Source organism: Pinus tabuliformis, chromosome 2_1 (genome assembly GCF_031772625.1).
Source record: "Pinus tabuliformis cultivar Carrire ecotype Pingquan chromosome 2_1, CPIR1, whole genome shotgun sequence".
In the NCBI taxonomy this organism is placed as follows: Eukaryota; Viridiplantae; Streptophyta; class Pinopsida; order Pinales; family Pinaceae; genus Pinus; species Pinus tabuliformis.
The window spans coordinates 881,212,247-881,229,656 of NC_142299.1; positions in this window are offsets into that span (position 1 = coordinate 881,212,247).

The following is a 17,410-nucleotide window of genomic DNA, read 5'->3' on the forward strand; positions in this document are numbered from 1 at the left end:
AGAAGTTCATCATCCCAATCTTCTTCGAATTAGAAAAGGAAAGGGAAAGGACTCAGATGGATGCAGATTTCGAAATCCAAAAATGTAGAAGATGTGGGCCTAATGGAGGAAAAGATCAACGAAATGGGAAAGGAATTAAGTGACCTAAAAGTAAGGGTGTCAACCATGAGGGGGCAACTATAGGTAGAAAATACAAGACTGAAAGAAAAGATGCAAGAGAAGGAAACACAACTTGCCACTATGGAAAGTTTCTCTATGTAAGCCATACAATGCAGGAAACCATCCAAATCATATGCTCTTTTCTTTAAGGATTAGTGGATGCAATTTCAAATTAAGACACTAGCATATTATCGGTCATTGCCTTTCCAATACTACATGCAATTCATTGATTTTTGCAAAAAAGAAGTATGGAAGAGAGGGGAAAACTAGCTGAGTTTTATATGCATAATATGGTCCTAATAAATATAAATTTTTGGGACCCCAATTCAAGATTTGGAGACATGCAACTCATGGAATTAGCATCTTGGTTAACACATGAGGATATAAGGGTTGAAGAGTTAAAGGAGGTTATGGTAGAGGAAGAGAAGGATCCCTTATACATCATAGAAGAATTGGTAAGCCCTATAGTTGTCATCAACAATCACAACCTCATCTCCTCTGATTCTGATTTATCACCTAAGTACATAGAAAACCAAGATCAAGTCATTATACATTTTGAGGACACTTTTAGGATGTTAGGAATAAAGAGTCTACAAGCATGCAAGAGAAGGTGGAATGCCTTACCCCCCAGCCTGCAAACTAGAGAGTATCACTCTCTTGAAAGGCTAAGGAATTCCTTGTAAAGAACCCTATTAAACAAAAGAATAATGAAAAGAATGGAAATTAAATGGATAGGACTCAAAATCAGTCCACCTTTGATGTTGGGATTACAAGAAGAAAGAAACTAGGCAGAGGAACATAAGGTATGGATAGAGATGGAGGAAACTGCAGGGTTTTATCCACAAGAGGGCACACCAGTTGAGGTGCCTTGGGATGTTAGAGAAGCTACCAGTGCCATGAATGAGCTTCGTATGGATGAATAAGTTTCTTAGAGGATGAGAAACACCTTTAGCAGGGGAGTCATAATGGTTCCCATTAATAGATATATTTTGAGGTTCATTATGCTATCCTCTAACCCTTAGAATTGTCCTTTTCTCACATTAATTCTCATTTTTAGTCATAATATGCTTAGCAAGAAGAGTAAAAGGTGTTTTTCATAGTATGTGACCTAATGTGGTTAAATTGCATGAAAAAGAAGCATTTTTTAGGCCTTTACTATGCAGGGGCTTAATGGAGACAACCAGGAGAGAATCTAGGGAGGTTTATCCACCTTTTTAACTCTCTAACTCGACTTGATATTACCAAATTATCACTCACAAGCTCGAATTCACTAACATTCGAGTAACTACAAGTGAAAGTGAAGCTCAAGGAGGACTAGATCCACAATTTTTGAGCTATTGGAGGGAACCACTCCTATTTTCAAGTCAGTTTCTATCAACTACCTTTTTGTATAAATAAACTAGCTGAACGGCTCATTAGGATTTGAATTTTTGATTTAGCTAGGAATAGCTATTGATCCCAAGGATTGACCTTGTTATTGTTAAATTTCATGTGATGTATGAGAATACTATTTTCTGCTAATAAGAATTTTTTTATTGAGCTACATATGGGCTAGTTCTAGAGGGCTGAAACTATTGGGTTTGGGCCCAACCCAGAGGCTTTAGTCCCTCTTTTGCATTTATGTCTTATGTTGAATTTCATGTATTTATTTTGTTGTAGTAGACGTTAAGTTATAAAAACTTGTGATTGCAGCATTCCTTATCACCTCTCTTGTGGAAAGATTGATAAGAAGGAGTTACAATTTCATTCCAAAAAAATTGTTTATGATTTCCTGGAAATAAATAGATGTTAATTATCCTTTTGCATGATTACTTTCTCCAACTTAGGTGTTAGTTTAGTGATCAGAGTAGTGTTGTGAATTAGAATAGATGTTAGTCAAATTCAACTCATATTTTCCATGACAGTTTATCTCATTGTGTTATTGATCATTTGATGCATACATTTGGCCAGTTACAGGGCTGTGTTGATATACAGGGGTAGGCACATATTTTCATCTACACTTGGACTTATCCATATTCTCCCTTTACCCTTCACACTACTCTCAAACTCTGTTTCAACAGTCATTCTGTTTTGGCAATTAACGATATTGTGGGCATCCACCTTGGTGTAATATACACCTATGAGAGGTCTTGGGATTTACCAGGAGGCTTCCCCAACCTTCGTTCACTCCCTCCTACCTTCATCCATCTTATCCTTCCCTCAAAATACCATCTCCACCCTTAAAAGGCTCTCAGAACCCCTCTTGTAGCAATACAGGGCCTCCTGTAGCAATATAAGACCTCCTATAGCAGCACCTATAGCACCATTTTCCTCCACCTTCTTTTCTCCCCACTTCAACCTTAGCTTGGTTAAGATGAATAATGACCCCCAACTTGTGATTTGATGATCTAAGGAAGCTCTTAGACAATTCCAACCTCCTATTTTCCTCACTGCAAAACAGAGTAGAATTAGTGTTTTTAATTCAAAAGCATGTTACAAGTTAGATTTCTAATTTTCAAGAAAAAGTAAAGTAGATCAATGATACATGAAAGTAGGTTATTGATTTTATGAAATGTGAAAAATAGAGTAGATTCACTTCTGCAAGTAGACTAGCCCTTTTTCTCTCATATAATGTTAATTAGCATATCCAAGTTGAATGAATGTCATTTTTCACTTTCATAGTTAAAATCAGTTTCATTAGGAGTGTTCACTATAGTTCAGTTGGAGGAATGGTCTCTGAACATCTTGATCTAATGTCATGACTGAGGGTCACATGAGTAGAACCTAACTTACTGTGCTTACAACAATGTCACCTCTAAATTTGTACGAACACCGAGTTGATAATTTACGTTGAGGAGCCCTTGGGAGTTGCAACACTCTTGGCACAATACCAGGGATCACCACCTTTCTTAAGGATTACTATCCTATTCTGGAGTCACATGATATGTACCTTCTTGGATGCATGGTGCATAGGTTCTGGAGGCAATAGAAGTTCTTTATCTTCTCCTCGTCTAGTCTAGAGTAGGTCCCACTTGGTTAGTTGAAATGTATCTTGGCGCAATGCTACTTGCAAATGCTTCTGGGATCATACAGATGATACTCCATAATTCAAAACCTAAAGTTCTCCAACTCATTACCTTTAGCTTCAGGTTCTTAATTTCATATGATCCCACCCGCAAAGGAAGAGTTGGCCATGGTGCTTTCTTTTTCCTTTTCATTACCTATGATAAGCCTATGGAAAGATGATATACAACTTCTTGCATGACCAACTTATCTATGGCATATCTCGGTAAAAAATGTGAGGAATTTTGGCAACCGAACACCTTGAGGTAAGTTCCATCTAGTGGGGAAAGCCAATCTGAAAGTTCTGCTACTGATTCGATAGCCTCATGGGACATGCAAGGTGGCACCTCTTAAAAAATCATCTAATATAATACTATGATGAAGTGTTCAGCCAACTTCCCCATAAATCCTCTGTAACTACACTATGAAAGAAACTTGCAATAGATATGAATTGGAGGCTCTTTGGGTGTCGAAGTCCATCTCATGCTAGGAAAAGAATTCTAGGCACATATCCCATCCAATATGTATGTAGGCATAGAATATGGCTTTCTTTCCATTAGGTGGATTCTTTGCATTGGTCACATTAATACTCAGTTGTTGAGCCAAAAGATCTGAACAGTTGAACACCTTCCCCTCATTGAAAATTTGATGCAACATGTAAACCCAACCTTCTGGGAAGGCTTCAATAGTCTTCTAACCATATATTTGACAACATAATACAATTAGGTATTGGAACACCTTTATAAGGGATTTGGTATTGTATTTTTTACTAGGTATCTGATAGAACTTAGATGGATATTTCAGCAAAGTCTTGATGACATCCTTGGTGCCCAAATAGTTGGTGTTTGCATAAAAACGTGAGTGCACTTATGCCTTTGGATTAGGCAAGTGATACATCAAATGAATATCATGGGCCAAATATGAAGTAAGCCACTACCCACTAACACTGTTGAGGGTCATGCTCTTTTTATCCAAGGGTGGCAGGAACCACTTGATGACATCTCATGAGCTTGCACACAAATCTATGAAAACCTAACTTCTGGATGTTTATGTAGACCTACATGTCCTCATGATCTTGTTTGAATTTAGTAGGTGTGAATGAATCTTTTACTATATTTGATGTGATATTTGAATCCCTCTCAATGAAGAGTTGAGTATCTGAAATAATAGGCATGGTAAGTTGAGTTCTTTCAACCACTTCATCGCTAGTACTCTCAATTGTTTCTTTTGAGGATAATCTCTTTGGAGGCATGATTATGGTAACTGATTAAAGAGAGATGAGCTCAAAACCTACAATACCTGCAACCAATAGATGCACTCATGGGGAAAACAAAGTAGGTCAAGCAAATCAGTTCATCCATCAAGATTAAATCAACAACATGCTAACTAAAGAGGATGATTGTGCATCTTTTGGGCTCTGAGAGGAAAACTAGGGTATTGAACTACACATTACACAATCTCATTAGACAAGGGAGGAGCTTGAGGCTTGAGATGATACAATGCATAGTCTCAGCTGGGAAGGATAGGGAAGAGACTACACATTACATAGTATAAGAGGCCAAGGTTGAGGTCTTAAGTTTGGCATTGTGCAATGTGTAGCTGGGAGGAAAGCCAAGCTCATAGGCAAAATATTAGGCTTGAGCCTCGAAGATGTGAAATGTGTAATTGGAAGGGGTAGCAAGTGCTCAAGAATTATGTAGTTCTGCCTGTGAAAGAGAAAAAAATTCAAGATATGATTGCTAGGGTAGGAATAAGTGTAGATTGGCCTTAAGTTAAGTTAGATCAGTCAATAACATGGGCCAGAAAATATCATGCAAAAGGAAAAAAATGCATGCACTATTGGGTTGCGTTATATTCTTTGGACCCTATATTAGGTTGGACGGAACTACCTATGGTTTTGTGCATGGTTTTCGCACATGGTTTTGGACGCGATGGTTTTTGGTCCATGGTTTTGGATGTGATGGTGTTCAGTCCATGGTATTGGATGCTTCGGCATGTATAAATATGTATTGTAACATTGAAAGGAACATAATGAAAAATCAATCTGGTAGTCCTGGTTTTGGGATCCAAGGTAAAGTATCTGTGTATATGTGTTATGCTCTCACATTGTTTATTTTTTGTGTTTTAGAATTCATATGTAGGTAATTTTTGTATGGGGTTAAAACCTACATTTGGTATCAGAGGTGTTTTCGCTTCAAGGGGATGCCTTTGTTGCCGAGGGGTTTCACTTGGGCCTATGGTAGACCCTATTCAGTGGAAGATCTGCGGGATCGATTCTAGTGGTGAAAGAAGATGGCAAGAAGTGGAAAGATAGAGATTGATAAATTTAATGGTCAGAGTTTTGAGTTGTGGAAACTCAAGATGGAGGATCTATTGGTGGATAAAGATCGGTGGATCGCAGTAGATCCAGGTACTAAACCAGCGAGAGTGTCCGATGAAGAATGGAAGAAGTTGGATCAGAAGGAAAAGAGCACAATATGATTGTGTGTCTCAGATTCAGTATTGCTGAATGTATCAGGGAAAGCTATGACGAAGGCTTTGTGGGACAAGTTAGGGACTTTTTACCAATCTAAGTCTCTGGTGAATACACTGTTCCCGTGGAAAAAGCTGTATAACTTGAGGATGAAAGTTGGAGACTCAGTGACAGAGCATCTGAGTGCATTTAATATTGTGGTAAGTTAGTTATTATCTGTTGATATTAAAATTTCACATGAAGATAAATGCATCAGTTTGTTTCATTCTCTACCAGATTCGTGGGATAGTCTGGTTATTGCAATAGGTAGCAATGCAACTGCCTTGTAGTTTGATGAAATAGTCTCATCCTTGCTAATGGAGGAGATGAGACAGAAAAATATGGAGAGCTAGAATGGAGATGCCTTGTCTGTACGAGGACGGTCCCAGAACAGAAACAAAACTAAGACATTGAGTGGGAGATCTAAATCTAGAGGGAGATCTAAATCTCCACGAGAAACTATAAAGGTGGTTTGCTGGAAATGTGGAAAGGAAGGGCACTACAAAAGGGACTATAAATCTAAAGTTCCTGAAAAAGGAAAGGGATCTGATGATGCTCCTTCTGTAGAGGCAAAAACCACCTCAAATGAAGGTGGGGATGTGTACTTAGCTTTTTAAAGTACACATATAGATCATGAGGCATGGTTGATCGACTCAGTTGCATCCTTTCACTTCACTCCCCATAGAGAGTGGTTCTGCAAGTATGAGAAATATGATGGTGGTGATGTCTTCTTGGGGGATGATAGGAAGGATAGAATTGTGGTCGCGGAAAGGTCAAGTTGAAGTTGCAAGGTGGAAGGATTAGAACACTTCTGGGTGTTTTTCATGTTCCTACATTGGCCAGAAATCTTATTTCCATAAGCAAGCTGGATGATGTAGGTGTAAAAAAAGTGTTCAAATTGATGCGGGAGTTCAGATTGGAACTCTGTACAAGCTGCAAGGTAGCACTATTGTTGATGGGTGCAATAGTTCTGTGGTTCCTGAAAGTGGAGCAGAAAATCTAGTGGTCTTTGGAGAGAAGACCATGTTGTGGCATCAAAGGTTTGGACATATCGGAGAAGGGCCTTCGAATACTCCATGGTAAAGGTATGGTAGAAGGTATGAGCAAGAGCTCTCTAGATTTTGATTTCTGTGAAAATTGTGTATATGGGAAGCATAATCGGGTGAGTTTCCCCTCTGGTGGTAAGAGGGCGAAACAAATATTAGAGCTTGTGCACAGTGATGTGTTTGGACATGTGAAGGTTCCATCACTGGGTAATTCTATGTACTATGTATCATTTATAGATGACTTCTCAAGGAATACATGGATAAATTTCCTTAAGAAGAAATCTGAAGTCTTTGACAAGTTTAAAGAATTGAAGGCTCTGGTGGAAAACCAGACAGAGAAGAAGATAAAGATGTTGAGGTCAGATAATGGTGGAGAGTTTTTTAGCAAGGAATTTGAAGAATTCTGTAAGAAGTGTGGTATAGAACGACAGAAGACTACTCCATACACAACTGAGCAAAATGGAGCTGCAGAAAGAATGAACAAGACGTTGATGGAAAGGGCAAGAAGCATGCTGAGTGGTGCAGTGGTTAGGAAAGGAATTTTGGGCAGAGGCGGTGGAGACAACATGTTACCTGGTCAACAGATCACCTTCATCAGCATTGGAGGATAATACTCCATAAGAGGTATGGACTGGTAAGAAACCCTCTCTTTTACATCTAAGGGTATTTGGATGTGATGCATATGTACATGTTCCAAAAGAGAAAAGAACCAAGTTGGATAGTAAATCCGAAAAGTGCATATTTATTGGCTATAAGGATGGTTTAAAGGGTTATAAGCTTTGGAACCCAGTAACAAGGAAGGTTGTGTACAACCGAGATGTGATGTTCAAAGAGGTGAAGGATTTTATTAAACATGAAGTCCAACCAAAGGAACCTGAGAAGATAGAGTTTGATCTTAAGGAGGAAGAATCAGACTCTACAATAGAGGAGGAATTAGAAGATGAAGAGCCACAAACTCCGGCTGTGAGAAGATCAGTTCGAGAAAGAAGGCAGCCAGAAAGGTATAGTCCATTTGCTTTCTATTCACATTTTGTTTTATCTATTATTGATGATGATCCCAGAACTGTGAAGGAAGTAGTAGATTCAAAGGATGGAAAACTCTAGAAAGAGGCCATGGTTGATGAAATGGTAATTTTGTACAAAAATGAGGCTTGGGATCTGGTGGAGTTGCCGACTAGAAGGAAAACCCATTGGCAGCAAATGGGTGTTCAAGAAGAAGACAAATGCAAAAGGAAAGGCAGACAAATACAAAGCTCGGTTGGTAGCAAAAGGTTATTCCTAGGTGATGGGAATTGATTTTGGTGATATTGTTTCTCCTGTTTCCAAGGTAGCTTCTATTAGATTACTTTTATTTGTTGCTACTACTTTTGATTTTGAGGTAGAACAAATGGATGTGAAGACAACATTTATTCATGGGGATCTAGAAGAGGAGATCTACATGAAGCAACCTGAAGGCTTTGCGGTGAAGGGTAAAAAAGAACTAGTATGCAAGTTAAAGAAGTCTTTGTATTGGTTAAAACAGTGACCAAGGATGTGGTATTAGAAATTTGATACATTTATACGGGGACTTGGCTTCACCATAAGCAAAGTAGATTGTTGTGTGTATTTTAAATTAATTGGTGACCATGTTATTTATCTGGTCTCGTATGTGGATGATATGTTGCTAGTTGGAAATGATAAAGAAATTATCCAGGATTTAAAGACCCAATTGTCCTCCAAATTTGACATGAAATATCTTGGTGCTGCAAAGTATATTTTGGGCATGGAAATTAAAAGAGATTGAGCAAAGAGGAAGCTCTGGTTAAACCAGAGGAAGTATGTTGAGAAAATACTGTAGAGGTTTAATATGCAAGATAGAAAACCAGTGAAGGTTCCTATTCCTGTAGGTGTAAAGTTATCTGTTGAACAGTGTCCTAAGACACAAGAAGAGGAAGAGGACATGTCCCATTTTCCATATGCAAGCACAGTCGGTAGTCTGATGTATATGTTGGTCTATACTAGACCAGACATTTCACATGCAGTGGGAGTATTGAGTAGGTTTATGTCAAAACCAGGGAAGGAACATTGGACGATAGTGAAGCAGGTTTTCAGGTATTTGTGTGGCACTAGTGATTATCGTTTGTGCTACCAAGGAAGACCAGGATTGGACAGAGTTTTGGATATTCGTGGCTTTTTTGATGTAGACTAGGCTGGAGATCTGGATCAGAGAAGATCTACAAGTGGGTATGTGTTTAACCTATTTGGAGGTGTAGTTAGTTGGATAAGTAAGAAACAATCTGTAGTGGCACTATCAACTACAGAGGCAGAATACATGGTAGCCACTCATGCAAGCAAGGAAGCAGTTTGGTTGCAGAGATTGTGTTAAAGTATGGGGTTAGTGCCGGGAGCTATAAGGATAGACTATGATAGCCAATGTGCAATTTTCTTGGCAAAGAGCCCTGCTTATGTTATGAAACCAGCTCAAGAAAAGATAGAAAAGAAAGATCAACGCCTTAGAATTCAGCCTCTTCGAGGGGGTAACCTCCTTTACATTACATAAATGAACAATTCTTGGATGATACAAATGACAAAACCTCCTTTCTATATATAGGAGTCTAAGGAGTCACAATATAATCCAGCCGACCTAACAATAATAATATAAAGCCACAAAAATAACAATAGAGGGATTCTATGGGGCACAGAAATAACAATATGGGGGTAATAGGGGCACAACAATATAAATAAGGGGTATAACTACAATAGTAATGGGGTAATCACTAGTATTATAGGGACCCAACATGCCCCTCTCCTTCAAAAAAGTGTTGTCCTCAACGCTTGAGCAGTTCTGGATACTTCTGCATAAAATTCTCATCCTCCCATGTGGAATCTTCAGCGGATAAGTTCTTCCACTTGATAAGATACTCTGAAATTGATCGATTTCGTAGCTGTCGAGTTCTTGTTTCTGTGACTGCTTCCGGTTCCAATATAATTTTTCCTTCCTCGTCAAGTTCTGGCAATATTGTTTGAACTGGGAGCTTGTCGCCTATAACCTTCTTTAAACATGAAACATGGAAAACTGGGTGCAATCGAGAAGCTGCAGGAAGCTCCAATTTGTATGCCATAGTACCAATCTTTTCCAACACCTTGTACGGACCATAATACTTTGGTGATAATTTATTATCCTTCTTAGCTTGCTTTAGGGACATTTGCTTATATGGTTGTAGCCGTAGGAATACCCAATCACCTACATCAAAACTTCTTTCACTGCGATGTTGATCTGCCTGTTGTTTCATTCTATTTTGTGCCAACACGAGGTTATCCTTTAAGAGTTGGAGGACTTGTTGTTGATGTTCGATGTGATGTTCCACTGCCTGAACCTTAGAATTTTCTCTTAAATATGATGTGATGGATGGTGGTTGATACCCATAAAGTGCCATAAATGGGGTCATTTTTGTTGCTGTATGGAAGGAAGTGTTATACCACCATTCAGCCAGAGGCAACCATTTGACCCATTGTGTCTGTTTATCAGATACAAAGCAACGAAGATATCCTTCCAAACATTTGTTTACTATCTCAGTTTGCCCATCAGATTGAGGATGATAAGATGAGCTATGAGCTAACTGAGTACCAAGACAAGAAAATAATTCTGTCCAAAAATTTCCAGTGAAAATGGGATCTCTGTCACTTACAATAATCTTTGGGTTTCCATGTAGCTTTTGAATTGTTTCCATAAATGCAGTAGAAACTGTACTGGCTTTAAATGGATGTGATAATGCACAAAAGTGTGCATACTTGGTAAGTCTGTCAACTACCACCATGATGACACTCTTTCCCTCAGACTTGGGTAAACCTGTGATAAAATCCATTGAAACCTCCTCCCAACGTTGGCTTGGAATGGATAAAGGTTGTAATAGACCCGGTGTCTTAATTGTTTCAACTTTATTTTGTTGGCAAACCAAACATTCCGCCACAAACTTTTGAATATCTGATTTAAGGCCATCCCAAAAAAATTCCTTCTTAACCCTGTGGTAAGTTTTTAAAAATCCTGAGTGCCCTCCTAAGGGAGAAGTGTGCAATTCCATAAGAATCTTTTGTTTTAGCTGGGAATTCTTACAGAGGTATAAGCGATCTTTGTACCATAACGAATCATTTTTCCAGCTAAATGTATCAGAAGTACTGGAATCTTGTTGTAGCTTTCGAATAAGTGCCCACACTTCTTCGTCATTCTTCCATTCCTCCCTTGCTTCGTTTATCCAATCTGGTTGGATAATAGAAATGGCACACAACAATGCTTCCACATCCTCATCCTTTCTTGAGAGTGCATCTGCCACCACATTTTGCTTCCCTTTTTTGTAGATGATTTCAAAGTCATAACCCAACATCTTTGTGACCCACTTTTGTTGCTCTTCAGAGGATAATCTTTGTTCTAAAAAGTATTTAAGGCTATCATGATCCGTTTTTACCTTGAAGTGTCTTCCCATTAGGTAGGGTCGCCATTTCTTAAGTGCATGGAGTATTGCCAACATTTCCTTCTCATAAATAGCTTTGCTTAAAAACTTTCCCTTGATTGGACGACTTTCAAAAGCAATGGGTCTTTCATCTTGCATTAGAACAGCACCAATTCCATTTCCTGAAGCATCACATTCCACAATAAAGGTTTTTGTGAAGTCCGGTGTAGCTAAGACCGGTGCTTGGCACATTGCCTCTTTAAGATGTTCAAAGGCCTTTGTTGCTTCCGGAGTCCATGAAAATGAATCTTTCTTCAATAATGTTGTTAGAGGTGCTGCTATTCTCCCATAATTCTTAACAAACTTGCGATAATACCCTGTCAACCCAAGAAATCCTCGCAGATGCTTTATGGATGTGGGGATTTTCCATTCCTTAATGGCTTTAATTTTGCTAGGGTCTACCTTAACTCCTTCATGAGATACAATATGACCCAAATATTCCACCTCCTGGACTCCAAAGAAACATTTGGATCTTTTTGCATATAATTGTTTCTCCTCCAATAGTTGTAGCACCCTGTCAACATGTTCAACATGATCCTTCCAAGACTTGCTGTAGATTAGTATATCATCAAAAAATACTAACACAAATTTTCTAAGGAATGGTTTGAAAATTGAATTCATCAAACCTTGAAATGTTGAAGGTGCATTGGTAAGGCCAAAAGGCATGACCAAAAATTCATAATGACCCTCATGAGTTCTAAATGCCGTTTTCGGAATGTCTTCAATCTTCATTCTGATTTGATGATATCCCGAACGAAGATCCAACTTGGTGAAGTAAATTGATCCATGCAATTCATCCAGTAATTCATCAATGACAGGAATGGGGAACTTATCTTTAATAGTGAGCTTGTTGAGCTCCCTATAATCTGGACACATGCGCCATGATCCATCCTTCTTGTGCACCAATACTACTGGAGCTGAGAAAGAACTTTGACTCGGTTGAATTATACCAGCCTCTAGCATTTCTGCAACCATACGTTCAATTTCACTTTTTTGGACATAGGGATATCTGTACGGCCTGATGTTTGGAGGAACACTTCCTGGAATCAGATGAATAGCATGATCATGATCACGCATAGGTGGGAGACCTTTGGGAGTCTCAAATACCTTGGAATGATTGTCCAGGACTTTTTGGAGATCTGGAGAAATAGATGATTCCAATGTGGAAACATCTAGCGAACATAATTGTGCAATTACACCTCTTTGCTCCTTTTTTAGAAGCTTTGTCATGCCATTAGAGCTGATTATCTTTCCTGGTTTCCCTGCAATACCCCTTAATTCAACTTCCTTTCCTTCCATAGAAAATTTCATGAAAAGTTCTTGAAAATTAAAAGCTATTGTACCCAAGGATTGTAGCCATTGGACTCCTAGTACAACATCAGCACCTCCCATTGGAATGGAAAGCATTGGGCTAGTCAATACATATTCTCCCATGGATAGCTTGATATTATGGCACTTTCCAGAACAATTTATTGTTCCTCCATTTGCAATCATCACTTGACACTCTGGTGCTGGATATAGGAAGCAATTCAATTCTTTTGCTACCCTACAATGAATAAAATTGTGGGTGCTTCCTGAATCAATCAACACTATTACCTTTTTCTTCTTGATTTGTCCTTCTATCTTGATGGTTTGAGGAGTGGTAATTCCCGCCAATGCATTACAAGATATGGTCGGATTTATTTGTTCTTCATCTAGGCTTTGTTCCTGGAATATATCCTCTTCTTTTGACCTTTCTTGCTCCTTTTCTTCTTCCTCTTCACAATCTATGTAGAATAATTTCTTCTCAGCACACTTATGACCTTTTGTGTATTTGCTATCACAATTGTAACAAAGCCCTTTTGCTCTTTTTTCTTCCAATTGTTGTGGTGTCAACCTTGTAGGTTGTGGAAGACTATGGGCAACAACACTTCCGTCTTTATAGTTGTGAATGGTATGCTTCCTAGTTGCCATAATTTTGCTTTCCATTTTTCTTGCTAACCTGAATGCCTTCTCTAATGAATCAGGTTCCCAAAGGCGCACATCATGTTGGATATTATCCTTTAAAGACCCTATGAACACATCAATCCTATGCTCCTCTGGAATATCTTTTACCCTTATGTTCAATTTTTGGAACTCCTCAATGTGCTCCATTATTGAACCCTTTTGTTTGAGACTTATCAATTGGCTAAAAAAAGTGTTGCTTTTTGTATCCTCATAATGTGCTATCAATTCTTCCGTAAAAATTGCCCAAGTGATAAATTGTTTACGAGAACAAAGCCATTGATACCATACAAACTGATTTGGTTCCAAATATAAAGTTGCCATACGTACCTTTTGTGTGTTTTGCACATTATTGAGATCGAAGAATTGCTCCATCTGTAATATCCATGTGGCGGGATCCTTGCCATCAAACTTCCTCATATCGATTTTTGGAATATGGTGATTCTTCGATCCAACATTAGCGTCTATGGAATCATGATTAACATTTCTTTTGTTCTCATCATGAGTTTCCTTTACTACCTTTTCACCATTAGTAAGTATTTCTTGTAGAAAATTAGTCAAATCTGTCTTCAAATCTGCCATGCCTGTCTTCAAATTTGTGTTCAAATCTATCTTCAAATTGTCCATCTTAGCTTCCATGCCATTCATCTTAGCTTCCATGCCATTTATCTTAGCTTTCACGCCATTTATCTTAGCATCTGTTAACTTTTGTGAGCGTGACATTTGTTGCACTTGTTCTTGTAATTTTGATATATCATGTAGCATTTCTTCCTCTTCTTCATGAGTCATGCTAGAGCTTTCAGGTTCCTTACTAGGTGTTTGCATTTTCTTTCCTCGGGGCATCAGTTACCGATAATAATGCTCTACTATGCCCTTTGAATTCCTTCAAAATAAATTTTCAAACCAAGCTTAAGCAAAAATTAAAAAAAAATCTACACACCTTTTTTCACTTTGTAGGAGCTCGATATTGCCTCTGATGTATCTCTGTACTTTCCAATCATCTAGTTCTGAAATTGTGACCTGTAGTAGCTCTCTGTGTCCTCTTTCCAATGCCACAAGTCTGACCCAAATTGGATTCTCCAAGGAAGAGTTATGCGAAATCTCCCACAGTGACTTGATTATAGACTAGTTCAGTAGAGCGAACTTGTACGACGTGCCACGAGTCACTGTTTTGACCTTTGGATCTAAAAACACACACAAAAGAAACTACAGTCCGTCCTCTTTCTGTACCTTCTTACGAAATTTCAATCCGATCCCCAGAGAGAAAGTTATGACGATTTTCCCCAGGTCACCTGTTTTGAATGTAATTCAGGAGTCTGCAAAAAGACCAACTTCCTCAGATCATATCTCCGCAAATATCGCGCGAAAAGCTCTGAAATTCGGACCCAAGGTTCAGCGCGATTTCTTCTCAAATGGTTTTTTTTGCAACTTCTGAAACGTCACAGAAAAAAAGTTATAGCGAAAATTCCACGATGACCTGTTTGGAGCAGCGAAACCCTAGAATCCAAAGCTCTGATACCAAATGTTATGAAACCAGCTCAAGAAAAGATAGAAAAGAAGATCAACGCCTTAGAATTCAGCCTCTTCGAGGGGGAAACCTCCTTTACATTACATAAATGAACAATTCTTGGATGATACAAATGACAAAACCTCCTTTCTATATATAGGAGTCTAAGGAGTCACAATATAATCCAGCCGACCTAACAATAATAATATAAAGCCACAAAAATAACAATAGAGGGATTCTATGGGGCACAGAAATAACAATATGGGGGTAATAGGGGCACAAAAATATAAATAAGGGGTATAACTACAATAGTAATGGGGTAATCACTAGTATTATAGGGACCCAACAGCTTACTATTCAAAGACAAAACACATTGATGTTCAGTATCACTTTGTGAAGGATATGATAGAATACAAAAAAGTGTTGCTGGTAAAGGTGGAAACTTTGAAGAATATTGTAGATGCATTGATAAAATCTATGAGCTCTGAGAAGTTCTCTTGGTGTAGAGAAACAATGGGCGTTGCAGGGTTGGATAAATGAGTAAGCTCTCCTATGGAAAGAAAACAACAAGTGGGAGAATGTTTGGTTGTGTTATATTCTTTCCACGACTAGCTGATGTAGTTAACTGGGGGGTTAGAGGGGGGGCGGAGCCCCACTTCGTTGCACAGATTGCGTAGCGAGGGGGTCATAGGGGGGTTTGAGGGGGCGGGTAGCCCCCCTCTACGGGGTTCGGGGCAATGCCCCAAGGAATTTTTTTGGACCCTATATCAGGTTGGGCGGACCTACCTATGGTTTTGTGCATGGTTTTCACACATGGTTTTGGATGCGATGATTTTTGGTCCATTGTTTTGGATGTGATAGTTTTCGGTCCATGGTATTGGATGCTTCAGCATGTATAAATATGTATTGTAACATTGAAAGGAACATAATGAAAAATCAATCTGGTAGTCCTGGTTTTGGGATCCAGGGGAAAGTATCTGTGTATATGTATTTTATGTGTTATGCTCTTGCATTGTTTATTTTCTGTGTTTTAGAATTGATATGCAGGGAATTTTTGTACAGGGTTAAAACCTACATGCACAAAAGGGCCCAACATTAACAACTACTGGTAGGATAAAAGAAAGAAGGTGATTCAACACTTACAAAAATTAAACAAAGGACTGAAACAAATCTTTTACAAGCTAATAAAAATAGAAACACCAGTTACCATGAAAATAAATGAGAAAAATAATACTCATAGAAGAAGAAGTGACAAAATCCACAAAAAAACAGCAGAAATGTGACACATCAAAAACATACCTAGAAAATGTTTCAAACCAAGTCAAAAGATCCTTGATCTTGTGGGTAAGGCTAGAGATCTACTATCGAGTTTGAAAGTGAACCTATTGTAGTGGCTACAACACCCTCCCAAATTTTGGAGCCTTTCTTGTTTTTTCCACTGATGGTTGCAAACACTTGAGCTCATTCCATGAGCTCTTGTTGAGTCTTTACACCCTTTTGCTTTTCCGGCCAGTGATCGTATTTTGACATGTTGATTGCTTTGTCATGTTTGCAATATTGTTCTAGTGATTTTTCAGGTTGGTCTTTATGTGTATCAGTTTTGTTCACTTTGTGAGCATCGGTCGTACTCACACACAAATTTGTAAGCACTGTTGCACTTGTTGCTCTTAACTTTAAGATAGTATCACTAAGCACATGTTTTTTTGGTTGGTTTTTTGTGTCCTGTTGTTGAGTCATGCTAACTATTTGATCACAATATCACGTCTACACAAGTTAACTTTCTCTCGCACTTAGCCATTTTTCATGAAAATATGCTAACCAGACAAACCCCTTCAACTGGACCCCGACTAAGCTGCACTACGTAGTATCATCTCTCAGTGACCCTACTCTACTACCCAAAATTGCACAGTGCTTGAGGCTATCCTTTGGGGCAACTTCACTGCACAATGCTAGAAGTGGGAAAGTTGTCTATCTCCTAGAACTATGCAGAAGTTGTGTCGAAGACTAATCAAATTGGCGCTTCCCTGCAAGATCAATTATCAAGCCTCCCTCTAGTCTATCAGAAATCTGCACTACACTGTGACCCCAGGTCGCAATAATCTCCAAAATTGTGTAGACATGCCTAACTGCCTACCCTGCACTGCTTGCAGAAACTACGCAATCATGCTAATTTAGGCCTCTACTGCCCTGCTCTTCACCGTTCCCAGAAATTGCGCAAGCCGATCTCGAAGGCCCTCCTTCTAGCTTGCTCTTCTCTGTTCCTGAAAATTATGTTGTCCTAACTCGTACACCTTCTGCTACCCTTCTCTACAGTATTTCTAAAAAATATGCATTCATGATGAGAAGGACCCTATTTCTTGTCCCGCATTGTTCCTCAAGATTGTGCAGTTGTGACTAGTAGCTCCCCACAACCTGATCATGCCTTGCTCTGGAAAACTATGCAGAATTTCCTGTCAGTGCCCTCTGCTACCCTGCTCTGTCTTCCTCCAAGAAACTACATAGGTTCATAGGTAGACCTCGAGTGACCTACTCATTCCTCATCATGAAAATTGTGCAAAATTGTCTAGCCTTGTCTTCCTCCCAGGAATTACACAGTTTTTCCTAGCTGGGTTCCACCTTGCAGGTGCCACTGTTGTCCTTGATTGCGCAATTTTTCCTCCAAGTGACCTCTACG